This window comes from Oncorhynchus nerka, linkage group LG17, assembly GCF_034236695.1.
Source record: "Oncorhynchus nerka isolate Pitt River linkage group LG17, Oner_Uvic_2.0, whole genome shotgun sequence".
NCBI lineage: Eukaryota > Metazoa > Chordata > Actinopteri > Salmoniformes > Salmonidae > Oncorhynchus > Oncorhynchus nerka.
The window spans coordinates 2,368,718-2,395,930 of NC_088412.1; the positions used below are offsets into that span (position 1 = coordinate 2,368,718).

General features: G+C 46.8%; 1 pseudogene; it reads right to left on the reverse strand.

The window, feature by feature from the left end:
• Positions 1 to 102: 102 nt before the first annotated feature.
• On the reverse strand, positions 103 to 23,958 carry LOC115125545 (stomatin-like protein 1; annotated as a pseudogene).
• Between the last annotated feature and the right edge of the window lie 3,255 nt (positions 23,959 to 27,213).

Genomic DNA, 27,213 nt, shown 5'->3' on the forward strand with positions numbered 1-27,213 from the left:
CCTGGTATTTATATAAAGGCAGGTCTGAAGCCAGTGGTTAAGGTCTGAACCATGTATTTCTAGGACCTGGTACTTGTATAAGGACAGGTCTGAAGCCAGTGGTTAAGGTCAGAACCATGTATTTCTAGGACCTGGTATTTATATAAAGGACAGGTCTGAAGCCAGTGCTTAAGGCCGGAGTAGCTTGATGACTTCCTCCAGCTTCATGGCAGTCTTCAGGTCTCCCTGGACCTTGAGTCGCCCAGTGGCGTAGGCTGCGAAGGGTCGTAGGGTTCCCTCGAACATAGCCAGCAGGTCCTGGTCCGTCATACTGAGGGTGACGTCTGGTACCTGGCCCTCTGGAGGGGACCCTGGTCCTGCTGAGCCACTACCTACACACAGAGGAGGAGGGGAACTCACCGTTAGTCTGTTATCTGACAGAGATGATAACGACTTACTGAATACAGACTAAGCCCTAAACTAGAACGGATGTTCAATCCTATTGAAAGTTATCTTTCGTGAGGGCTGAATGTGTCTGGGGGAAACTGGCCCTAAAAAAAAGGTTTATCTTATCAAACACAGGCCGGAGGGATAGAGACTGTTATTTGTTGTTGTTTTTATTTACCTTTATTTAACCAGGCAAGTCAGTTAGGAACAAATTCTTATTTTCAATGACGGCCTAGGAACAGCGGGTTAACTGCCTGTTCAGGGGCAGAACTACAGATTTGTACCTTGTCAGCTCGGGGGTTTGAACTTGCAACCTTCCGGTTACTAGTCCAACGCTCTAACCACTAGGCTACCCTGCCGCCCAAACTAGTCATTTGCTTTACATGACAAAGGAGGTCCAGAGACCATGTTTGCAAAACAATGTCACGCCAGTTTCCCAGACCTAGAACAAACCATCCTCAGAGAATGCTTTTTGTCCAGGAAACCCGGGCCTATAAGACTCTTATAGAATGACAGTTTGTCGTCGTCTCACCTTGGCTCAGGTCTACGTAATAGCTTGTCTGTTGTCCGTCAGGCGATTGGAGGAGGAACAGGAAGCAGGCTCCCACCTGACTGACCAGAGACTCTGAGAGGAGAAGGCCCTCGTACAGTTCCAGCACTGACATGGGCCTGGTTACAGCTTCATCCCTGGCTCCGGTACAACTTATAGCCAGGGGAGCACTGCTCACCTCGTCTGAGAAGCTGATGCTGTCCTCTGAGGACACAGAGATACAGAGAAGCTGATGCTGTCCTCTGAGGACACAGAGATACAGATAAGCTGATGCTGTCCTCTGAGGACACAGAGATACAGAGAAGCTGATGCTGTCCTCTGAGGACACAGAGATACAGAGAAGCTGATGCTGTCCTCTGAGGAGGTCACAGAGACTACAGAGGTCCAACTGTACCTGAGGTGCTGTATAGTAAAACCAGAAAATGTCAAACTTGACTGTATGTCCTAACCAGGGAGGTCCATTGGTGTGCCCAAACTTTTGCCTGGTACTGTCTGTCTGTCTGTCTGTCTGTCTGTATCATTATCACTACAGTGGGGAGAACAAGTATTTGATACACTGCCGATTTTGCAGGTTGTCCTAACCAGGGGAGGTCCATTGAGACTGTACCTGTCCTAACCAGGGGAGGTCCATTGCGACTGTACCTGTCCTAACCAGGGGAGGTCCATTGCGACTGTACCTGTCCTAACCAGGGGAGGTATATTGTTACTGTACCTGTCCTAACCAGGGGAGGTCCATTGTTACTATGTGACTGTACCTGTCCTAACCAGGGGAGGTCCATTGTGACTGTACCTGTCCTAACCAGGGGAGGTCCATTGTTACTATGTGACTATACCTGTCCTAACCAGGGGAGGTCCATTGTGACTGTACCAGTCCTAACCAGGGGAGATCCATTGTTACTATGTGACTGTATCTGTCCTAACCAGGGGAGCTCCATTGTTACTATGTGACTGTACCTGTCCTAACCAGGGAAGGTCCATTGTTACCATGTGACTGTACCTGTCCTAACCAGAGGAGGTCCATTGTGACTGTACCTGTCCTAACAGGGGAGGTCCATTGTTACTGTGACTGTACCTGTCCTAACCAGGGAAGGTCCATTGTTACTATGTGACTGTACCTGTCCTAACCAGGGGAGGTATATTGTTACTGTACCTGTCCTAACCAGGGGAGGTCCATTGTTACTATGTGACTGTACCTGTCCTAACCAGGGGAGCTCCATTGTGACTGTACCTGTCCTAACCAGGGGAGGTCCATTGTGACTGTACCTGTCCTAACCAGGGGAGGTCCATTGTTACTATGTGACTGTACCTGTCCTAACCAGGGGAGGTCCATTGTGACTGTACCTGTCCTAACCAGGGGAGGTCCATTGTTAATATGTGACTGTACCTGTCCTAACCAGGGGAGGTCCATTGTGACTGTACCTGTCCTAACCAGGGGAGGTCCATTGTTACTGTACCTGTCCTAACCAGGAGGTCCATTGTGACTGTACCTGTCCTAACCAGGGGAGGTCCATTGTGACTGTACCTGTCCTAACCAGGGGAGGTCCATTATTACTATGTGACTGTACCTGTCCTAACCAGGGGAGCTCCATTGTGACTGTACCTGTCCTAACCAGGGGAGGTCCATTGTTACTATGTGACTGTACCTGTCCTAACCAGAGGAGGTCCATTGTTACTATGTGACTCTACCTGTCCTAACCAGGGGAGGTCCATTGTGACTGTACCTGTCCTAACCAGGGGAGCTCCATTGTGACTGTACCTGTCCTAACCAGGGGAGGTCCATTGTTACTATGTGACTGTACCTGTCCTAACCAGGGGAGGTATATTGTTACAGTACCTGTCCTAACCAGGGGAGGTCCATTGTGACTGTACCTGTCCTAACCAGGGGAGCTCCATTGTGACTGTACCTGTCCTAACCAGGGGAGGTCCATTGTTACTATGTGACTGTACCTGTCCTAACCAGGGGAGCTCCATTGTGACTGTACCTGTCCTAACCAGGGGAGGTCCATTGTGACTGTACCTGTCCTAACCAGGGGAGCTCAATTGTGACTGTACCTGTCCTAACCAGGAGGTCCATTGTGACTGTACCTGTCCTAACCAGGGAGGTCCATTGTGACTGTACCTGTCCTAACCAGGGGAGGTCCATTGTGACTGTACCTGTCCTAACCAGGGGAGGTCCATTGTTACTATGTGACTGTACCTGTCCTAACCAGGGGAGGTCCATTGTGACTGTACCTGTCCTAACCAGGGGAGCTCCATTGTGACTGTACCTGTCCTAACCAGGGGAGCTCCATTGTGACTGTACCTGTCCTAACCAGGGGAGCTCCATTGTGACTGTACCTGTCCTAACCAGGGGAGGTCCATTGTGACTGTACCTGTCCTAACCAGGGGAGGTCCATTGTGACTGTACCTGTCCTAACCAGGGGAGGTCCATTGTGACTGTACCTGTCCTAACCAGGGGAGGTCCATTGTGACTGTACCTGTCCTAACCAGGGGAGGTCCATTGTGACTGTACCTGTCCTAACCAGGGGAGCTCCATTGTGACTGTACCTGTCCTAACCAGGGGAGGTCCATTGTGACTGTACCTGTCCTAACCAGGGGAGCTCCATTGTGACTGTACCTGTCCTAACCAGGGGAGGTCCATTGTGACTGTACCTGTCCTAACCAGGGGAGGTCCATTGTGACTGTACCTGTCCTAACCAGGGAGGTCCATTGTGACTGTACCTGTCCTAACCAGGGAGCTCCATTGTGACTGTACCTGTCCTAACCAGGGAGCTCCATGGTTGTACCTGTCCAACCAGGGAGGTATTGCCCAGGAAGTGCATAGCCAGTTGTTGTATGGGTCCAGCCAGGCCCTCGAGACCAGGAATAGAGGGGGGTAGGATGACCGAGCCAGGCCCAGATGAATGGTCCTCTGGGGGCTTCAGGACAGCACCTACAGTCAGCTCCACCCTGTCTACCTCCAGACCCCAGGGCTTAGTCATCTCATTGATGTCCATCTGGGAAAGAAAAGGTTAAGAAACCGTGGTGATTTCACATCCTCTCTCTCCTTCTATAAAAACACTTTGTAGGAGAGGACCTAAACGGAGGAACTGCAATGGGTTTTCAGAAGGAGGCGAGGAGAGAGGAAGTGAGGGAAGATGGAGAGAGGGACCATCCACTTCAACGGTAGAAGAGATGTTATGAGTACTAACTTACCAAGATACAGTGACCCTAACAGATATTAGATGATAACTGTGACCCGATGCATATTAGGGCTGGGCGATAAGACTATAGATCACTTTGGGTTTTCACTTTACCTTCTATAACGGTATTTCAATGTTTGGTTTTGTTAAATATGATATTGCTACATCAAAGATTATGGATATACTGACAAGATGCATGTCTCTCAACCCTGACAATGGGAATCATTGTCCACAAAGCGGCACGGAGGACTGTCTAGCTCCCGTCCTTTCTTTGGACTGGTGGATACATCTCAATATTATTTAAAAAATATATATATATTTGATGAGGGTTGTTGAGGTCAACCGTCTGTTTTCAATGGAGAGAGACGCTATGATACTAACCTCATACCATTTCTCTGGCAACGTGAAGTAGCTAAGAGAAAACATTTAATGTAGCCAAAGATTATAGGGTCCCCTAGGAAACGCTGACCATCACTTTGGTTCCTACCCTGTCACAATAACTCCTCCCTGGCATTTTAATTTGTTGTCATGGTCAAACACTGTATTCAAAGTGCCCACTATTATATTCTAACTATAGAATATATAACTACTAGAATAACTACTAGAATAACTACTAGAATTACTACTAGAATAACTACTAGAATAACTACTAGAATAACTACTAGAATAACTACTAGAATTACTATTAGAATTACTACTAGAATTACTACTAGAATAACTACTAGAATTACTACTAGAATTACTACTAGAATTACTACTAGAATAACTACTAGAATTACTACTAGAATAACTACTAGAATAACTACTAGAATAACTACTAGAATAACTACTAGAATAACTACTAGAATAACTACTAGAATTACTACTAGAATAACTACTAGAATTACTACTAGAATTACTACTAGAATTACTACTAGAATTACTACTAGAATTACTACTAGAATAACTACTAGAATAACTACTAGAATAACTACTAGAATTACTACTAGAATTACTACTAGAATAACTACTAGAATAACTACTAGAATTACTACTAGAATAACTACTAGAATAACTACTAGAATAACTACTAGAATAACTACTAGAATTACTACTAGAATTACTACTAGAATAACTACTAGAATTACTACTAGAATTACTACTAGAATTACTACTAGAATTACTACTAGAATAACTACTAGAATAACTACTAGAATTACTACTAGAATAACTACTAGAATAACTAGAATTACTACTAGAATAACTACTAGAATTACTACTAGAATAACTACTAGAATAACTACTAGAATAACTACTAGAATAACTACTAGAATAACTACTAGAATTACTACTAGAATAACTACTAGAATAACTACTAGAATAACTACTAGAATTACTACTAGAATAACTACTAGAATAACTACTAGAATAACTACTAGAATAACTACTAGAATTACTACTAGAATAACTACTAGAATAACTACTAGAATAACTACTAGAATAACTACTAGAATAACTACTAGAATAACTAGAATAACTAGAATAACTACTAGAATTACTACTAGAATAACTACTAGAATAACTACTAGAATAACTACTAGAATAACTACTAGAATAACTACTAGAATTACTACTAGAATAACTACTAGAATAACTACTAGAATAACTACTAGAATAACTACTAGAATAACTACTAGAATAACTACTAGAATTACTACTAGAATAACTACTAGAATAACTACTAGAATAACTACTAGAATAACTACTAGAATAACTACTAGAATAACTACTAGAATAACTACTACTAGAATTACTACTAGAATAACTACTAGAATAACTACTAGAATAACTACTAGAATAACTACTAGAATTACTACTAGAATAACTACTAGAATAACTACTAGAATAACTACTAGAATAACTACTAGAATAACTACTAGAATTACTACTAGAATAACTACTAGAATAACTACTAGAATAACTACTAGAATAACTACTAGAATAACTACTAGAATAACTACTAGAATTACTACTAGAATTACTACTAGAATAACTACTAGAATAACTACTAGAATTACTACTAGAATAACTACTAGAATAACTACTAGAATTACTACTAGAATTACTACTAGAATAACTACTAGAATAACTACTAGAATAACTACTAGAATAACTACTAGAATAACTACTAGAATAACTACTAGAATAACTACTAGAATTACTACTAGAATTACTACTAGAATTACTACTAGAATTACTACTAGAATTACTACTAGAAGAACTACTAGAATAACTACTAGAATAACTACTAGAATAACTACTAGAATAACTACTAGAATAACTACTAGAATAACTACTAGAATTACTACTAGAATAACTACTAGAATTACTACTAGAATAACTACTAGAATTACTACTAGAATAACTACTAGAATAACTAAGAATAACTACTAGAATAACTACTAGAATAACTACTAGAATAACTACTAGAATATTTGCTAGAATAACTACTAGAATAACTACTAGAATAACTACTAGAATTACTACTAGAATAACTACTAGAATTACTACTAGAATAACTACTAGAATAACTACTAGAATAACTACTAGAATAACTACTAGAATAAATCATTATATTTCCAAGATTCCAACAGTTCATCCAAGAGTTTTGATCTAAATTGCATTTGCAATATTAGGTTAAAAATAAAACCTAGATTTATTTGCCCATATCTTACAGTCCTGTGTTAAAATTGTATTGGATTTGATTTGCAGTGTGGAAATGATCTCAAATGAGGAAATACAGAAATGGATGAAAATGCTGAAACCTTTTTGGGGTTGAAGTTTAATTGAACAAGATGGGTAAATGGTAAGTTAGTCTAGCGACCAGCCCCATTTAAACCTGCAGCCCCATGGATGGTCCGCAGCCCCACGAGCCACTGCAGCCCCCACGAGCCACTGCAGCCCCACGAGCCACTGCAGCCCCACGAGCCACTGCAGCCCCCACGAGCCACTGCAGCCCCACGAGCCACTGCAGCCCCACGAGCCACTGCAGCCCCACGAGCCACTCAGTTTTTTATGGTCTCACCCCCAATCAAAGTTGCCCATCCCTGCTATAAACCAATCAGAATGGAGAAAGACCCATTGAAAATCACTTAGAATGTTATGTGTTGTCATCCTAGGGTGACACACTACTAACATAAAACCGTCATAAATCAGAAAAATAATGTGAAATTATATTTTTGCCATATCGCCCAGCACTAATGCATATTAAGTGTTATATTTAAATACACTGAACAAAAATATAAATGCAACCATGTAAAGTGTTGGTCCCATATTTCATGAGCTGAAATAAAAAGATCCCTGAAATATTCTGTATGCACAAAAAGCTTCTTTCTCTCACATTTTGGCCCCAAATTGGTTTATATCCCCGTTAGTGAGCATTTCTCCTTTGCCAAAATAATCCATCCACCTGACAGGTGTGGAATATCAAGAAGCTGATTACAAATCAGAATCATTTCATGGGTGCACCTTGTGCTGGGGACAATAAAAGGCCCACTCTAAAATGTGCCGTTGTGTCACACAAAACAATGCCACAGTTTGTCTCAAGTTTTGAGGGAGCGTTGCATTTGGCAGTACGTCCAACCGGCCTCGCAACCACAAACCACGTGTATGGCGTCACGCGGGCGAGCGGTTTACTGATGTCAAAGTTGTGAACAGCCCCATGGTGGTGGTGGGGTTATGGTATGGTGGTGGTGGGGTTATGGTATGGTGGTGGGGGGGTTATGGTATGGTGGTGGGGGTTATGGTATGGTGGTGGTGGGGTTATGGTATGGTGGAGGTGGGGTTATGGTATGGTGGTGGTGGGGTTATGGTATGGTGGTGGGGGTTATGGTATGGTGGTGGTGGGGTTATGGTATGGTGGAGGTGGGGTTATGGTATGGTGGAGGGGGGTTATGGTATGGTGGTGGGGGGTTATGGTATGGTGGTGGTGGGGTTATGGTATGGTGGTGGGGGGTTATGGTATGGTGGTGGTGGGGTTATGGTATGGTGGTGGTGGGGGGTTATGGTATGGTGGTGGGGGGTTATGGTATGGTGGTGGTGGGGTTATGGTATGGTGGTGGGGGGTTATGGTATGGTGGTGGTGGTGGGGTTATGGTATGGTGTTTACTGATGTCAACGTTGGGAACAGCCCCATGGTGGTGGTGGGGTTATGGTATGGTGGTGGGGGGTTATGGTATGGTGGTGGAGGTGGGGTTATGGTATGGTGGTGGGGGGGTTATGGTATGGTGGTGGGGGGTTTATGGTATGGTGGTGGTGGGGTTATGGTATGGTGGTGGGGGGTTATGGTATGGTGGTGGGGGGTTATGGTATGGTGGGGGGGATTATGGTATGGTGGGGGGGTTATGGTATGGTGGGGGGGGTTATGGTATGGTGGTGGGGGGTTATGGTATGGTGGTGGTGGGGTTATGGTATGGTGGTGGTGGGGTTATGGTATGGTGGTGGTGGGGTTATGGTATGGTGGTGGTGGGGTTATGGTATGGTGGAGGTGGGGTTATGGTATGGTGGTGGTGGGGTTATGGTATGGTGGTGGTGGGGTTATGGTATGGTGGTGGGGGGTTATGGTATGGTGGTGGTGGGGTTATGGTATGGTGGTGGTGGTGGGGTTATGGTATGGTGGAGGTGGGGTTATGGTATGGTGGTGGTGGTGGGGTTATGGTATGGTGGTGGTGTTGGGGTTATGGTATGGTGGTGGTGGGGTTATGGTATGGTGGTGGGGGGTTATGGTATGGTGGTGGTGGGGTTATGGTATGGTGGTGGTGGGGTTATGACATGGTGGTAGTGGGGTTATGGTATGGTGGTGGGGGGTTATGGTATGGTGGTGGGGGGTTATGGTATGGTGGTGGAGTGGTTATGGTATGGTGGTGGGGGGTTATGGTATGGTGGTGGAGTGGTTATGGTATGGTGGTGGGGGGTTATGGTATGGTGGTGGGGGGTTATGGTATGGTGGTGGAGTGGTTATGGCATGGTGGTGGTGGGGTTATGGTATGGTGGAGGTGGGGTTATGGTATGGTGGTGGTGGGGTTATGGTATGGTGGTGGTGGGGTTATGGTATGGTGGTGGGGGGGGTATGGTATGGTGGTGGGGGGGGTTATGGTATGGTGGAGGTGGGGTTATGGTATGGTGGTGGGGGTTATGGTATGGTGGTGGTGGGGTTATGGTATGGTGGTGGTGGTGGGGTTATGGTATGGTGGTGGTGGGGTTATGGTATGGTGGTGGTGGGGTTATGGTATGGTGGTGGGGGGTTATGGTATGGTGGTGGTGGGGTTATGGTATGGTGGTGGTGGTGGGGTTATGGTATGGTGGTGGTGGTGGGGTTATGGTATGGTGGTGGTGGGGTTATGGTATGGTGGTGGTGGGGTTATGGTATGGTGGTGGTGGGGTTATGGTATGGTGGTGGGGGGTTATGGTATGGTGGTGGTGGGGTTATGGTATGGTGGTGGTGGGGTTATGGTATGGTGGTGGTGGGGTTATGGTATGGTGGTGGTGGGGTTATGGTATGGTGGTGGTGGGGTTATGGTATGGTGGTGGTGGGGTTATGGTATGGTGGTGGTGGGGTTATGGTATGGTGGTGGTGGGGTTATGGTATGGTGGTGGTGGGGTTATGGTATGGTGGTGGTGGGGTTATGGTATGGTGGTGGGGGGTTATGGTATGGTGGTGGGGGGTTATGGTATGGTGGTGGGGGGTTATGGTATGGTGGTGGTGGGGTTATGGTATGGTGGTGGTGGGGTTATGGTATGGTGGTGGGGGGTTATGGTATGGTGGTGGTGGTGGGGTTATGGTATGGTGGTGGTGGTGGGGTTATGGTATGGTGGTGGTGGGGTTATGGTATGGTGGTGGTGGGGTTATGGTATGGTGGTGGGGGGTTATGGTATGGTGGTGGTGGGGTTATGGTATGGTGGTGGTGGTGGGGTTATGGTATGGTGGTGGTGGGGGGTTATGGTATGGTGGTGGTGGGGTTATGGTATGGTGGTGGTGGGGTTATGGTATGGTGGTGGGGGGTTATGGTATGGTGGTGGGGGGTTATGGTATGGTGGTGGTGGGGTTATGGTATGGTGGTGGTGGGGTTATGGTATGGTGGTGGTGGGGTTATGGTATGGTGGTGGTGGGGTTATGGTATGGTGGTGGTGGGGTTATGGTATGGTGGTGGTGGGGTTATGGTATGGTGGTGGAGGTGGGGTAATGGTATGGTGGTGGGGGGTTATGGTATGGTGGTGGTGGGGTTATGGTATGGTGGTGGGGGGTTATGGTATGGTGGTGGTGGGGTTATGGTATGGTGGTGGGGGGTTATGGTATGGTGGTGGTGGGGTTATGGTATGGTGGTGGTGGGGTTATGGTATGGTGGTGGTGGGGTTATGGTATGGTGGAGGTGGGGTTATGGTATGGTGGTGGTGGTGGGGTTATGGTATGGTGGTGGTGGGTTATGGTATGGTGGAGGTGGGGTTATGGTATGGTGGAGGTGGGGTTATGGTATGGTGGTGGTGGGGTTATGGTATGGTGGTGGTGGGGTTATGGTATGGTGGTGGTGGGGTTATGGTATGGTGGAGGTGGGGTTATGGTATGGTGGAGGTGGGGTTATGGTATGGTGGTGGTGGGGTTATGGTATGGTGGTGGTGGGGTTATGGTATGGTGGTGGGGGGTTATGGTATGGTGGTGGGGGGTTATGGTATGGTGGTGGTGGTGGGGTTATGGTATGGTGGTGGTGGGGGGTTATGGTATGGTGGTGGTGGGGTTATGGTATGGTGGTGGTGGGGTTATGGTATGGTGGTGGGGGGTTATGGTATGGTGGTGGGGGGTTATGGTATGGTGGTGGTGGGGTTATGGTATGGTGGTGGTGGGGTTATGGTATGGTGGTGGTGGGGTTATGGTATGGTGGTGGGGGGTTATGGTATGGTGGTGGTGGTGGGGTTATGGTATGGTGGTGGTGGGGTTATGGTATGGTGGTGGTGGGGTTATGGTATGGTGGTGGTGGGGTTATGGTATGGTGGTGGTGGGGTTATGGTATGGTGGTGGTGGGGTTATGGTATGGTGGTGGTGGGGTTATGGTATGGTGGTGGTGGGGTTATGGTATGGTGGTGGGGGGTTATGGTATGGTGGTGGTGGGGGGTTATGGTATGGTGGTGGTGGGGTTATGGTATGGTGGTGGGGGGTTATGGTATGGTGGTGGTGGGGTTATGGTATGGTGGTGGTGGTGGGGTTATGGTATGGTGGCGGGGTTATGGTATGGTGGTGGTGGTGGGGTTATGGTATGGTGGTGGGGTTATGGTATGGTGGTGGTGGGGTTATGGTATGGTGGTGGTGGGGTTATGGTATGGTGGTGGTGGGGTTATGGTATGGTGGAGGTGGGGTAATGGTATGGTGGAGGTGGGGTTATGGTATGGTGGTGGTGGGGTTATGGTATGGTGGTAGTGGGGTTATGGTATGGTGGTGGTGGGGTTATGGTATGGTGGAGGTGGGGTAATGGTATGGTGGAGGTGGGGTTATGGTATGGTGGTGGTGGGGTTATGGTATGGTGTTTACTGATGTCAGCGTTGTGAACAGCCCCATGGTGGTGGTGGGGTTATGGTATGGTGTTTACTGATGTCAACGTTGTGAACAGCCCCATGGTGGTGGGGGGGTTATGGTATGGTGGTGGCAGTGGGGTTATGGTATGGTGGTGGTGGGGTTATGGTATGGTGGTGGTGGGGTTATGGTATGGTGTTTGCTGATGTCAACGTTGTGAACAGCCCCATAGTGGTGGTGGGGTTATGGTATGGTGGTGGTGGGGTTATGGTATGGTGGTGGTGGGGTTATGGTATGGTGGTGGTGGGGTTATGGTATGGTGGTGGTGGGGTTATGGTATGGTGGTGGTGGGGTTATGGTATGGTGGTGGGGGGTTATGGTATGGTGGTGGGGGGTTATGGTATGGTGGTGGTGGGGTTATGGTATGGTGGTGGTGGGGTTATGGTGGTGGTGGGGTTATGGTATGGTGGTGGGGGGTTATGGTATGGTGGTGGTGGTGGGGTTATGGTATGGTGGAGGTGGGGTTATGGTAAGGTGGAGGTGGGGTTATGGTATGGTGGTGGTGGGGTTATGGTATGGTGGTGGTGGGGTTATGGTATGGTGGAGGTGGGGTTATGGTATGGTGGAGGTGGGGTTATGGTATGGTGGTGGGGGGTTATGGTATGGTGGTGGTGGGGTTATGGTATGGTGGTGGTGGGGTTATGGTATGGTGGTGGTGGGGTTATGGTATGGTGGTGGGGGGTTTATGGTATGGGGGTGGAGTGGTTATGGTATGGTGGTGGTGGGGTTATGGTATGGTGGAGGTGGTGGGGTTATGGTATGGTGGTGGTGGTGGGGTTATGGTATGGTGGTGGTGGGGTTATGGTATGGTGGTGGTGGGGTTATGGTATGGTGGTGGGGTTATGGTATGGTGGTGGTGGGGGGGGTTATGGTATGGTGGTGGTGGTGGGGTTATGGTATGGTGGTGGGGGGGTTATGGTATGGTGGTGGTGGGGTTATGGTATGGTGGTGGTGGGGTTATGGTATGGTGGCGGGGGGTTATGGTATGGTGGTGGTGGTGGGGTTATGGTATGGTGGTGGTGGTGGGGTTATGGTATGGTGGTGGTGGGGTTATGGTATGGTGGTGGTGGGGTTATGGTATGGTGGTGGTGGGGTTATGGTATGGTGGAGGTGGGGTAATGGTATGGTGGAGGTGGGGTTATGGTATGGTGGTGGTGGGGTTATGGTATGGTGGTGGGGGGGGTTATGGTATGGTGGTGGGGGGGTTATGGTATGGTGGTGGTGGGGTTATGGTATGGTGGTGGTGGGGTTATGGTATGGTCGGTTGGGGTTATGGTATGGTGTTTGCTGATGTCAACGTTGAACAGCCCCATGGGGTTATGGTATGGTGGTGGTGGTGGGGTTATGGTATGGTGGAGGTGGGGTAATGGTATGGTGGAGGTGGGGTTATGGTATGGTGGTGGTGGGGTTATGGTATGGTGTTTACTGATGTCAGCGTTGGGGTTAGCCCCATGGTGGTGGTGGGGTTATGGTATGGTGTTTACTGATGTCAACGTTGGTGGCCCCATGGTGGTGGGGGGGGTTATGGTATGGTGGTGGCAGTGGGGTTATGGTATGGTGGTGGTGGGGTTATGGTATGGTGGTGGTGGGGTTATGGTATGGTGTTTGCTGATGTCAACGTTGTGAACAGCCCCATAGTGGTGGTGGGGTTATGGTATGGTGGTGGTGGGGTTATGGTATGGTGGTGGTGGGGTTATGGTATGGTGGTGGTGGGGTTATGGTATGGTGGTGGGGGGTTATGGTATGGTGGTGGGGGGTTATGGTATGGTGGTGGTGGGGTTATGGTATGGTGGTGGTGGGGTGTTATGGTATGGTGGTGGGGGGTTATGGTATGGTGGTGGTGGTGGGGTTATGGTATGGTGGAGGTGGGGTTATGGTAAGGTGGAGGTGGGGTTATGGTATGGTGGTGGTGGGGTTATGGTATGGTGGTGGTGGGGTTATGGTATGGTGGAGGTGGGGTTATGGTATGGTGGAGGTGGGGTTATGGTATGGTGGTGGGGGGTTATGGTATGGTGGTGGTGGGGTTATGGTATGGTGGTGGTGGGGTTATGGTATGGTGGTGGTGGGGTTATGGTATGGTGGTGGGGGGTTATGGTATGGGGGTGGAGTGGTTATGGTATGGTGGTGGTGGGGTTATGGTATGGTGGAGGTGGGGTTATGGTATGGTGGAGGTGGGGTTATGGTATGGTGGTGGGGGGTTATGGTATGGTGGTGGTGGGGTTATGGTATGGTGGTGGTGGGGTTATGGTATGGTGGTGGGGGGGTTATGACATGGTGGTGGCAGGGTTATGGTATGGTGGTGGGGGGTTATGGTACTGCATTTTAATCGATGGCAAATTGAATGCATAGAGAAACCGTGATGAGATCCTGAGACCCCATTGTCGTGGTGTTCATCTGCCGCCATCACATCCTGTTTCAGCATGATAATGCACGGGTTATGGATCTGGTGGTGATTCCTGGAAGCTGAAAATGTCCCAGCTCTTCCATGGCCTGCATACTCACCAGACATTTCACCCATTGAGCATGTTTGGGATGCTCTGGATGGAGGTGGGGTTACAACAGCGTGTTCTAGTTCCCACCAATATCCAGCCACTTGTGAACAGCCATTGAAGGGGTTAGGTAGGTGGGGACAACGTTGTTCCACAGGCCATTGAAGAGGTGGGGGGGTTATGGTATGGTGGTCCACAGCCATTGAAGAGTGGTGGTGGGGTTATTCCACAGCCATTGAAGAGGTATGGTGTTTGCTGGTCAACATTCCACAGCCATTGAAGAGGGGTTATGGTATGGTGGTGGGGTTCCACAGCCATTGAAGAGGTATGGTGGTGGACAACATTCCACAGCCATTGAAGGGGAGGTATGGGGTGGTTCCACAGCCATTGGTGAATGGTATGGTGGTGGTGGGGTTATGGTATGGTGGTGGACAACATTCCACAGCCATTGAATGGTATGGTGGAGTGGGGACAAGGTGGATGGGGTCCACAGTCATTGAAGGGGTTAGGTATGGTGGTGGTGGGGTTCCACAGCCATTGAAGGTGGGGTTATGGTATGGTGGTGGTTCCACATGGCCACAATGGTGGTGGTGATCAACTGGTGGTGGTGGGGTTATGGTCATGGTGGTGGTGGGGTTATGGTATGGTGGTGGTGGGGTTATGGTAGATACTGGGGGTTCTCTGGTCCACACCAGATATGGTATGGTGGTTTTATGGTATCACAGGTGATGGTACTGACTGGTTTTCTGGTCCACACCAGATACTGACTGGTTCTCTGGTATCCACACCAGATGGTGACTGGTTCTCTGATCACACCAGATACTGACTGGTTTCTGATCCACACCAGATACTGACTGGTTTGGTGGTGGGGTCACACCAGATACTGACTGGTTTATGGTATCCACACCAGATACTGACTGGTTCTCTGGTCCACACCAGATACTGACTGGTTTCTGATCACACCAGATACTGACTGGTTGGTCTGATGGTATGGTGATACTGACTTATGGTTGGTGGTGGGGGGGTTAGATACTGACTGGGGTTATGGATGGTGGTGGTTTTCTGATGGTGGCGGGGGGGTACTGGTACTGGTTGGTCTGATCCACACCAGATACTGACTGGTTCTCTGATCCACACCAGATGGTGACTGGTTTCTGATCCACACCAGATACTGGTGGTGGTTTTGATCCACACCAGATACTGGCTGGTTCTGGTGGGGTTATCCACACCAGATACTGACTGGTTGGGGTTCTGATCCATGGTGGATACTGGTATGGTTTTACTGATGTCCACACCCAGATACTGGTGGTTATCTGATCACACTGATACTGACTGGTTGTCTGATCAGCCCCAGGTGGTGACTGGTTATGGTATGGTGGTGGCAGTGGATTACTGGTGGTGGTTTATGGTATGGTGGTGGTGGGGTTATGGTGGTTTTGCTGATGTCCACACGTTGTGATACTGACTGGTTATGGTCACACCAGGTGGTGACTGGTTCTCTCATCCACACCAGATATGGTGGTGGTGGGGTGGTTGGTTCTGGGGGGTTATCCACCAGTGGTGGTGGTTATCTGGTGGAGGTGGGGTTAGATATGGTGACTGGGGGGTTATGGTATGGTCCACACCAGATATGACTGGTTGGTGTGGATACACCAGATGGTGGTGGTGGGGTTATGGTATGGTGGTGGGGGGTTATGATGGTGGTGGTGGTGGGGTTAGATACTGACTGGTTTATGGTCCAAGGTGGAGATACTGGTATGGTTTTGGTGGGGTCCATGGTAGATGGTGACTGGTTTGGTATGGTGGAGGTGGGGTTAGATACTGGAGGTGGTTTTCTGGTGGGGGGTTATGGTATGGTGGTGGTGGGGTTATGGTATGGTGGAGGTGGGGTTATGGTATGGTGGTGGTGGGGTTATGGTAGATGGTGGGGGTTATGGTATGGGGTGGAGTGGATACTGACTGGTGGTGGGGTCTGATCCACAGGTGGGGTTACTGGAGGTGGGGTTATCTGGTCCACACCAGATGGTGGTGGTTTATGGTCCATGGTGGTGGTGGGGTTATGGTTGGTGGTGGTGGGGTTATGATGGTGGTGGGGGGTTTGACATGGGCAGGCAGAAGCTGCCACAACCAGATACTGACTGGTTTTAATCGATGGCAAATTGAATGCATACCAGAAACTGACTGGTTCCTGAGACCCAGATACTGACTGGTTCATCTGCCGCCATCACATCCTGTTTCAGCATGATAATGCACGGCCCCAGATCTGAACATGATTCCTGGAAGCTGAAAATGTCCCAGCTCTTCCATGGCCTGATACACACCAGACATTTCACCCATTGAGCATGTTTGGGATGCTCTGATCGACGATGTACAACAGCTGGTTCTCTGTTCCCACCAATATCCAGCCACTGGTTTTCATTGAAGAGGAGTCAACACCACAGATTGAAGAGGAGTGGTTTTCTGATCCACAGATATTGAAGAGGTTCAACTTCCACAGCCAGAAGAGGACTGGTTTTCAACATTCCACAGCCATTGAAGAGACTGGTTTTCAACATTCCACAGCCAGAAGAGGAGTGGTTTTCTTCCACAGCCATTGAAGACTGAGTGGGGACAACATCCACAGCCATTGAAGAGGACTGGTTTCAACATTCACAGCCAGAAGAGGAGTGGGGACAACATTCCACAGCCATTGAAGAGGAGACTGGGGACAACATTCCACAGCCATTGAAGAGGAGGACTGGTTTTCATCCACAGCCATTGAAGAGGACTGGTTCAACATTCCACAGCCATTGAAGAGACTGGTTTCCACAGCCATTGAAGAGGAGTGGGGACAACATTCCACAGCCATTGAAGAGGACAACATTCCACAGCCGTTGAAGAGGGTTCAACATTCACAGCCATTGAAGAGGAGTGGGGACAACATTCCACAGCCATTGAAGAGGAGATGGGGACTGGTTTCCACAGCCATTGAAGAGGAGTGGGGGCAACATTCCACAGCCATTGAAGAGGTTTTCTGACACATTCCACTGGTTTTGAAGAGGATACTGACTGGTTTTCTGATCAACAGATACTGACTGCCATTGAAGAGGAGATGGGGACTGGTTTTCATTCCACAGCCATTGAGATACTGAGTGGTTTTCTTCCACAGCCATTGAAGAGGAGTGGGGACGACATTCCACAGCCATGGTTTTCTGAAGAGGATACTGACTGGTTCCTGACAGCCAGATACTGACTGGTTTTCTTCCACAGCCATTGAAGAGACTGGTTTCTTCCACAGGCCAGAATCAACAGCCTGATCAACTCTATGTGAAGGAGATGTGTTTCTGATCACACCAGATACTGACTGGTTTTCTGATCCACCAGATACTGACTGGTTTTCTGATCCACCAGATACTGACTGGTTTTCTGATCCACCAGATACTGACTGGTTCTCTGATCCACACCAGATACTGACTGGTTTTCTGATCCACACCAGATACTGACTGGTTCTCTGATCCACACCAGATACTGACTGGTTCTCTGATCCACACCAGATACTGACTGGTTCTCTGATCCACACCAGATACTGACTGGTTTTCTGATCCACACCAGATACTGACTGGTTTTCTGATCCACACCAGATACTGACTGGTTTTCTGATCCACACCAGATACTGACTGGTTTTCTGATCCACACCAGATACTGACTGGTTTTCTGATCCACACCAGATACTGACTGGTTTTCTGATCCACACCAGATACTGACTGGTTTTCTGATCCACACCAGATACTGACTGGTTTTCTGATCCACACCAGATACTGACTGGTTCTCTGATCACACCAGATACTGACTGGTTCTCTGATCCACACCAGATACTGACTGGTTTTCTGATCCACACCAGATACTGACTGGTTTTCTGATCCACACCAGATACTGACTGGTTCTCTGATCCACACCAGATACTGACTGGTTTTCTGATCACACCAGATACTGACTGGTTTTCTGATCCACACCAGATACTGACTGGTTTTCTGATCCACACCAGATACTGACTGGTTTTCTGATCCACACCAGATACTGACTGGTTTTCTGATCCACACCAGATACTGACTGGTTTTCTGATCCACACCAGATACTGACTGGTTCTCTGATCCACACCAGATACTGACTGGTTTTCTGATCCACACCAGATACTGACTGGTTTTCTGATCCACACCAGATACTGACTGGTTTTCTGATCCACACCAGATACTGACTGGTTTTCTGATCCACACCAGATACTGACTGGTTCTCTGATCCACACCAGATACTGACTGGTTCTCTGATCCACACCAGATACTGACTGGTTTTCTGATCCATACCAGATACTGACTGGTTCTCTGATCCACACCCCTACCTTTTATTTTAAAGGTTCTCTGACCAACAGATACTGACTGGTTCCCAGTCATGTGAAATCAATAGATTAGGGCCAATTACTGTATTTAAATTCTGATCCACACCAGATACTGACTGGTTCTCTGAAATTGTTGCATGTTGAGTTTATATTTTTGTTCAGATACTGACTGGTTTTGCTCCACACCCCAAGGTACTCCCAGCTGGTTCTCTCTGATCCACACCACGATTCCTGCCCAGGCTGGTTGTCTGATCCACACAGATACTGACTGGTTCGTTAAGATCCTGAACCAGACACTGACTGACTCACCGGCTCCAGATACGGAACTGAATTTCTGATCCACAGACAGATACTGACTGGTTTTCTGGTAGTAACCTGTTATACCAGATATAACTGAATATCTGCCCCTACAGACACCACACCTCCGATCCTGACTGGTTAACTCTTATCCAGAGAGGGATAACTGATAGGGTTTCTGTTATAGAGAGATACTGACTGGTTTTCTGATCCACAGACAGATACTGATCCCTGGTAGTAACTCTGTCCAGAGAGGGTTATATAACTGGTTCTCTGATCCAGACACCAGATACTGTCCCTGGTTCTCTGTTATCCAGACCAGGGTTATACTGACTGAATTCTGCTACAGATCCACACCCCTCCCTTTTATAACCTTTAAGAGAGGGTTATATAACTGAATGACCAACAGATGCACTCATCCCTGGTAGTCCCTGTTATAGAGAATATAACTGAATATCTGCCCCTAAGACACCACACCTCAGTCCCTGGTAGTAACCTGAACTGAGGGTTATAACTGTATAGAGGTTATAACTGTTATAGAGAGGGTTATATAACTGAATATCTGCCCCTACAGACACCACACCTCCGTCCCTGGTTGAACCTTTATAGAGACAGTTATATAACTGATATCTGCTGCTGACACTCACACCTCAGTCCCTGGTAGTAACAGCTGTTATAGAGAGGGTTATATAACTGAATATCTGCCCCCAGACTGGTTGTCCCTGGTAGTAACCTGTTATAGAGAGGGTTATATAACTGATATCTGCCCCTACTGACACCACACTGACATAACCTGTTATCCAGAGGGTTATATAACTGAATATCTGCCCCTACAGACACCACACCTCTGTCCCTGGTAGTAACCTGTTATAGAGAGGGTTATAACTGTTATAGAGGTTATAACTGTTATAGAGGTTATAACTGTTATAGAGAGGGTTATATAACTGAATATCTGCCCCTACAGACACCACACCTCTGTCCCTGGTAGTAACCTGTTATAGAGAGGGTTATATAACTGAATATCTGCCCCTACAGACACCACACCTCCGTCCCTGGTAGTAACCTGTTATAGAGAGGGTTATATAACTGAATATCTGCCCCTACAGACACCACACCTCCGTCCCTGGTAGTAACCTGTTATAGAGAGGGTTATATAACTGAATATCTGCCCCTACAGACACCAACTCCGTTATGGTAGTAACCTGTTATAGAGAGGGGTTATATAACTGAATATCTGCCCCTACAGACACCACACCTCCGTCCCTGGTAGTAACCTGTTATAGATGGGTTATATAACTGAATATCTGCCCCTACAGACACCACACCTCCGTCCCTGGTAGTAACCTGTTATAGAGAGGGTTATAATTTACATTTGCCCCTTTAGACACCACACCTCTGTCCCTGGTAGAACCTGTTATAGAGAGGGTTATATAACTGAATATCTTACAGACACCACACCTCAGTCCCTGGTAGTAACCTGTTATAGAGAGGGTTATATAACTGAATATCTGCCCCTGTTGAGACACCACACCTCCGTCCATTGTAGTAACCTATAGAGGGATAACAACAGGTTATAACTGTTATAGAGAGGGTTATATAACTGAATATCTGCCCACAGACACCACACCTGCGCTCCCTGGTAGGGAACCTGGATAGAGAGGGTATTAACTGTTAATAAATGCAACAGACACCACACCTCCGTTACCTGGTAGTAACCTGTTATAGAGGGGTTATAACTGTTATAGAGAGGGTTATAACTGTTATAGAGAGGGTTATAACTGATATAGAGAGGTTTATATAACTTACCTGCTCAGTACAGACACCACACCTGATATGGGGAAGGTTAGATGTGTTACCTTGGAGTAGTGGTTACCAGGGCACTGATAATTTACATTTGAGTCCTTTAGCAGACAGTCAGAACTAAAAACAGCAGTTTGATTTGTACCCTGCCGATCGTTAATGTTTGAGCTAGATTGCGTGTGCGTGTGTGTGTGCGTGATACCTGGCATGGAGGGATGTTGGAAGGCCCGGGTTCGTAGGTCACCTCTGCCATTGGTCAATAAGAGGCAGAACCAGCCTGGCCCTATTAGGAGGACGTACTCTGTTACCAGACGAAACACTACCAGCCTGAGTTAGGGACAACCTGGAGGAAGATATTCCTGTTAATAAATCAACAGAGATAGTGTGTTACCTTCAGTACGAACCAGCCTGATATGGGGAAGGTTAGTGTGTTACTACTTCAGTACGAACCAGCCTGATATGGGGAAGGTTAGTGTGTTACCCTTCAGTACGAACCAGCCTGATATGGGGAAGGTTAGTGTGTTACTACCTTCAGTACGAACCAGCCTGATATGGGGAAGGTTAGTGTGTTACTACCTTCAGTACGAACCAGCCTGATATGGGGAAGGTTAGTGTGTTACTACTTTCAGTACGAACCAGCCTGATATGGGGAAGGTTAGTGTGTTACTACTTCAGTACGAACCAGCCTGATATGGGGAAGGTTAGTGTGTTACCTTCAGTACGAACCAGCCTGATATGGGGAAGGTTAGTGTGTTACCTTCAGTACGAACCAGCCTGATATGGAAGGTTGGAGTGTGTTACCTTCAGTACGAACCAGCCTGATATGGGGAAGGTTAGTGTGTTACCTTCAGTACGAACCAGCCTGATATGGGAAGGTTAGTGTGTTACCTTCAGTACGAACCAGCCTGATATGGGGAAGGTTAGTGTGTTACTACCTTCAGTACGAACCAGCCTGATATGGGGAAGGGTTAGTGTGTTACCTTCAGTACGAACCAGCCTGATATGGGGAAGGATAGTGTGTTACCTTCAGTACGAACCAGCCTGATATGGGGAAGGATAGTGTGTTACCTTCAGTACGAACCAGCCTGATATGGGGAAGGGTTAGTGTGTTACCTTCAGTACGAACCAGCCTGATATGAGGAAGGTTAGTGTGTTACCTTCAGTACGAACCAGCCTGATATGGGGAAGGTTAGTGTGTTACTACCTTCAGTACGAACCAGCCTGATATGGGGAAGGTTAGTGTGTTACCTTCAGTACGAACCAGCCTGATATGGGGAAGGGTTAGTGTGTTACCTTCAGTACGAACCAGCCTGATATGTGAAGGGTATGGAGGGGTGTGTTACCTTCAGTACGAACCAGCCTGATATGGGGAAGGTTAGTGTGTTACTACCTTCAGTATGAACCAGCCTGATATGGGGAAGGTTAGTGTGTTACCTTCAGTACGAACCAGCCTGATATGGGGAAGGTTAGTGTGTTACCTTCAGTACGAACCAGCCTGATATGGGGAAGGTTAGTGTGTTACCTTCAGTACGAACCAGCCTGATATGAGGAAGGTTAGTGTGTTACCTTCAGTACGAACCAGCCTGATATGTGAAGGGTATGGAGGTGTGTGTTACCTTCAGTACGAACCAGCCTGATATGTGAAGGGTATGGAGGTGTGTGTTACCTTCAGTACGAACCAGCCTGATATGTGGAAGGTTAGTGTGTTACCTTCAGTACAAACCAGCCTGATATGTGAAGGGTATGGGGGTGTGTTACCTTCAGTACGAACCAGCCTGATATGGGGAAGGTTATGAAGGTGCAGACATAGACCATGAAGCAGACAATAACATTGCAGATCCAGGACAGCCATCCCTGAGTGGAGTCTGGAGAATAGAGAAGAGATGTTAGGTTTGATCTAGGAGCTAATCAAATACATTTGAGAAAATAAGAACCAGTCCATCAGTCTACCTAATCATAATTATAAATACTGTAGAGAACGGATGGAGCGGGAAGCAAAACCGGAAGTGTTCGGGGGGGCGTGAACGCATTGCACCAATATCGCTACACTGCCCACCGCTAACGGGAAGGCTCGTGCCCGCATGCTACAACTTTCTTTCAAGCCCCTTCACATGTACGCATACGCGTTGCGATGGCCTCCCGCCATTCCACTTCTGACACCAATGTAGCAAACAGGGGGGAATGGGAAACGAACCTAGGTCTCGAGTATAGCGTGGATCACTACTACAATACGGTACTTGCATACCAAGCTTGTTGCAAGAAGAAATTGCTGGAAAAAAACTGAGCAACGATCTGTTAGGTAGTTAGTACCGACGTTGTATGTAACGTTATCTAACTAACTAACTAACTAACGAGTCGTGCATTAATTTAGCCAATACTTACCACTGTAGTCGTTGTCTCTAACATTGGGGATGTAGTCAAACGAATGTCCTTTATGATGGTGGAATGGAGATTGGACGAAGCTTTCTGTCGCCACGAACAACCCCGGTTTGGCAGTGAGCAAATCTCGTTGCGGTAGAGACTGATATCCAGACGCTTTATTATACATTGTCCTGTAAACTTTAACGCTCAATAACGACCTCACTAAATAAGTTAAATATGTGTGTATTTATGGACAAAATCATGACATCATGCAGATGTTTTAACGGTCAAATTATTGATTTTTTTAAATGTATTTTTGTTGGCAGCAAGTGCGTTACTTCCGTGTTTACCTGTTGCTCGGCTGCAGGGCAAAGTGCAGCTTGAGGAGAGAGTTAGGAATACACTGCCATCTAGCGGACGGCTGGTCTGTGTTCCGGTCTAACGTTTACACTCCTTGTTCTCTGTGCTCCACCAAACATGGCACTGCACTTACATAACTTACATTTACTTTTAGTAACTTCATTTCAGGACAAAATCAATAAAGCCTTCACTGATACCCACGGCCCCGCACCCTCCTTTCTATTGGCCCGTTCAAGAAGATATCTGCATATTTCCGTTAGGGAACGCCTACTCTGTGTGCAATAACTCAATTCACCTTTACACTCCTTTTAAAAAGCGCGATTTTTTTTTTTTTTACAAATTGAGCAAAGGTTAAAGTCTACAAAATGTAGTCCACTCTGTTCGTATCAGATTCTAGTTTTGGGAACAGAAAACTGTATTGTGATGAAAAATGTTTCATCGATGAGAAAATGTGCAGAATTTCAGCCCCAAAATCGATCTCCTTCCATCTTGTCCCACTGCCGGACACTGGGCTTCCTCTCACTGCCAGAATGATGGTGAGTGGAAACGCCAAGCGGATGCTTCACAGTTATACATCCGGTGAAATATCTGTCTCATCGTTCTATCTGTGGCTGAACGTTTTCACCGCCTCCCACGCCATATTCGCGCTGCCCAACGGCCCCTCGCCATTTGTCACCGCTTTCCTTCCATTGAAAATGAATGGGAAGCGGTGTTTCACCGTGTCGGTACACGCTTCACCTCTTCCTCTCTGCGGAAACACGCGAGCGAACCAGCGTCCTCAGTCGTACTATATGTAGAACGTGTATCTGATGCTGTCTGGTCAGAAACAGTATGACCCTTATGTCCAGACGGTATCAGATATATGGTCTACAACGGAGACAGAGCTGTTTCGCTCTCTCGGATGCTTTATCTGAGATATCGGTCAGATATCGGTCAAATAAATTAGAAATAAATACATTATTTGGATGTGCAAGGATGTACGATAGGGCGGACCAGGACTCCTAGGCCCCGTCCATAAATCCGGCCATGTACTGGTATAGCCAGGTGCATGATGAAATTATTATGGACAAAAGTGCAAGATTAATTTTATTTGTCTAATGGCGGCTAAGCATCGACAATCATGTCACCAGAATAAGACCCTTGATATTTATTGAAAGGAGCATCAACCTCATCTCTGTGCACTTTCACCACCCTGTGAAGTTAATCATCATTTATTTCATTTGTAGCCTAATAAACTGCGTGCTTTCCTACGATGTGATGGCATTTTTTTTAATCAGAAAATTACTTTCCTGATTAAAAACTTTTCTTACATAAAAGGTTGGATGGAAACCTGGATGAAACCTGGTTGGTGTCAAGCCATTTTGAGGATGCTGGAATTATACACTATATTCCAAAATCATGTGCATTAATATGGCTTTCCACTAGATGTTGGAACATTGCTGCTAAAACAGCCTCCACTCTTCTGGGAAGGCTTTCCACTAGATGTAGGAACATTGCTGCTATAACAGCCTCCACTCTCCTGGGAAGGCTTTCCACTAGATGTTGGAACATTGCTGCTAAAACAGCATTGCTCCACTCTTCTGGGAAGGCTTTCCACTAGATGTTGGAACATTGCTGCTATAACAGCCTCCACTCTTCTGGGAAGACTTTCCACTAGATGTAGGAACATTGCTGCTATAACAGCCTCCACTCTTCTGGGAAGGCTTCCCACTAGATGTTGGAACATTGCTGCTATAACAGCCTCCACTCTTCTGGGAAGGCTTTCCACTAGATGTTGGAACATTGCTGCTATAACAGCCTCCTTCTCTTCTGGGAAGACTTTCCACTAGATGTAGGAACATTGCTGCTATAACAGCCTCCACTCTTCTGGGAAGGCTTCCAGCCTCCACTCTTCTGGGAAGACTTTCCACTAGATGTAGGAACATTGCTGCTAGATGTTGGAACATTGCTGCTATAACAGCATTGCTCCACTCTCTTCTGGGAAGACTTTCCACTAGATGTAGGAACATTGCTGCTATAACAGCCTCCACTCTTCTGGGAAGGCTTTCCACTAGATGTAGGAACATTGCTGCTATAACAGCCTCCACTCTTCTGGGAAGGCTTTCCACTAGATGTTGGAACATTACTGCTATAACAGCCTCCACTCTTCTGGGAAGGCTTTCCACTAGATGTTGGAACATTGCTGCTATAACAGCCTCCACTCTTCTGGGAAGGCTTTCCACTAGAAGCTAGTTTCTTCTGAATCTCAGTTTTCTGAAAAAACTGGAAAATGCATCTTCTTTAGGAGTCATATTTATGTCCTGTCGACTAATGATAAATCATCCATACTGTGTGTGTCCCATCATTGCAGGTAATTTATGACAAATGTATAAATTATTTGTTTAATAAACCCAGCCAGCGTAGTAGCCTGGTTTTGTTCGTTTAGGAAAATATGTTGTATATTCCAGGTGTGTTGTATTTCTTCGCCACAAGATGGGGACATTGAGTCATTCTTCAGGTTTCATTTTATACATCTTGAATACTAAAATGGATGATGGTTCATTATGATGTTGTGAATGTGAGATTACACATGGAAACAATGTATTTTTATCATAGTAAATTAGGAATTATTAGAAATGGTTAAATCCACAATATGATCACAATGATCTTGATAGACATTTCGATAGTTTTTTTTTTGTTTGTTAGTATATTATATATTATATATATTATATATTATATATATATTGTTAATATAGTATAGTATATTATACGGCAGATTGATGGAGAATTGCTGCGTGCTATTTATATCGCGTCGACTAATTGCTGTGTGTGTCCCGTCAATTGCAGCGTTGGAAATAAATGAACTAGTTAAATAAAGGTTAAATTTTTAAAAAAAATTAAAAATCCATCCATTGCTCCTTCCTGTGTTGACTCACTGACTTGAGGGACGGGACCAGGCTTTGTGCGAGAGGGAATTGTAATGCCGAAACAGGAAAGGGAGAGGGAATTGTAATGCCGAAACAGGAAAGGGAGAGGGAATTATAATGCCGAAACAGGAAAGGGAGAGGGAATTGTAATGCCGAAACAGGAAAGGGAGAGGGAATTGTAATGCCGAAACAGGAAAGGGAGAGGGCATTGTAATGCCGAAACAGGAAAGGGAGAGGGCATTGTAATGCCGAAACAGGAAACAGGAAAGGAAAGGGAGAGGGAATTGTAATGCCGAAACAGGAAAGGGAGAGGGAATTGTAATGCCGAAACAGGAAAGGGAGAGGGCATTGTAATGCCGAAACAGGAAAGGGAGAGGGCATTGTAATGCCGAAACAGGAAAGGGAGAGGGAATTGTAATGCCGAAACAGGAAAGGGAGAGGGAATTGTAATGCCAGGAAACAGGAAGAGGGAGAGGAAAGCATTGTAATGCCGAAACAGGAAAGGGAGAGGGCATTGTAATGCTGAAACAGGAAAGGGAGAGGGAATTGTAATGCCGAAACAGGAAAGGGAGAGGGCATTGTAATGCCGAAACAGGAAAGGGAGAGGGCATTGTAATGCCGAAACAGGAAAGGGAGAGGGCATTGTAATGCCGAAACAGGAAAGGGAGAGGGCATTGTAATGCTGAAACAGGAAAGGGCCTTTTCGAACCTGTTCCCACAAAGTTGAAAGCACAGAATCGTCTAGAATGTCATTGTATGCTGTAGCGTTAAGATTTCACCCTTCATTGGAACTAAGGGCCCAGACCATTATTCCTCCTCCACCAAACTTTACAGTTTACACTATGCATTGGGGCAGATAGTGCTCTCATG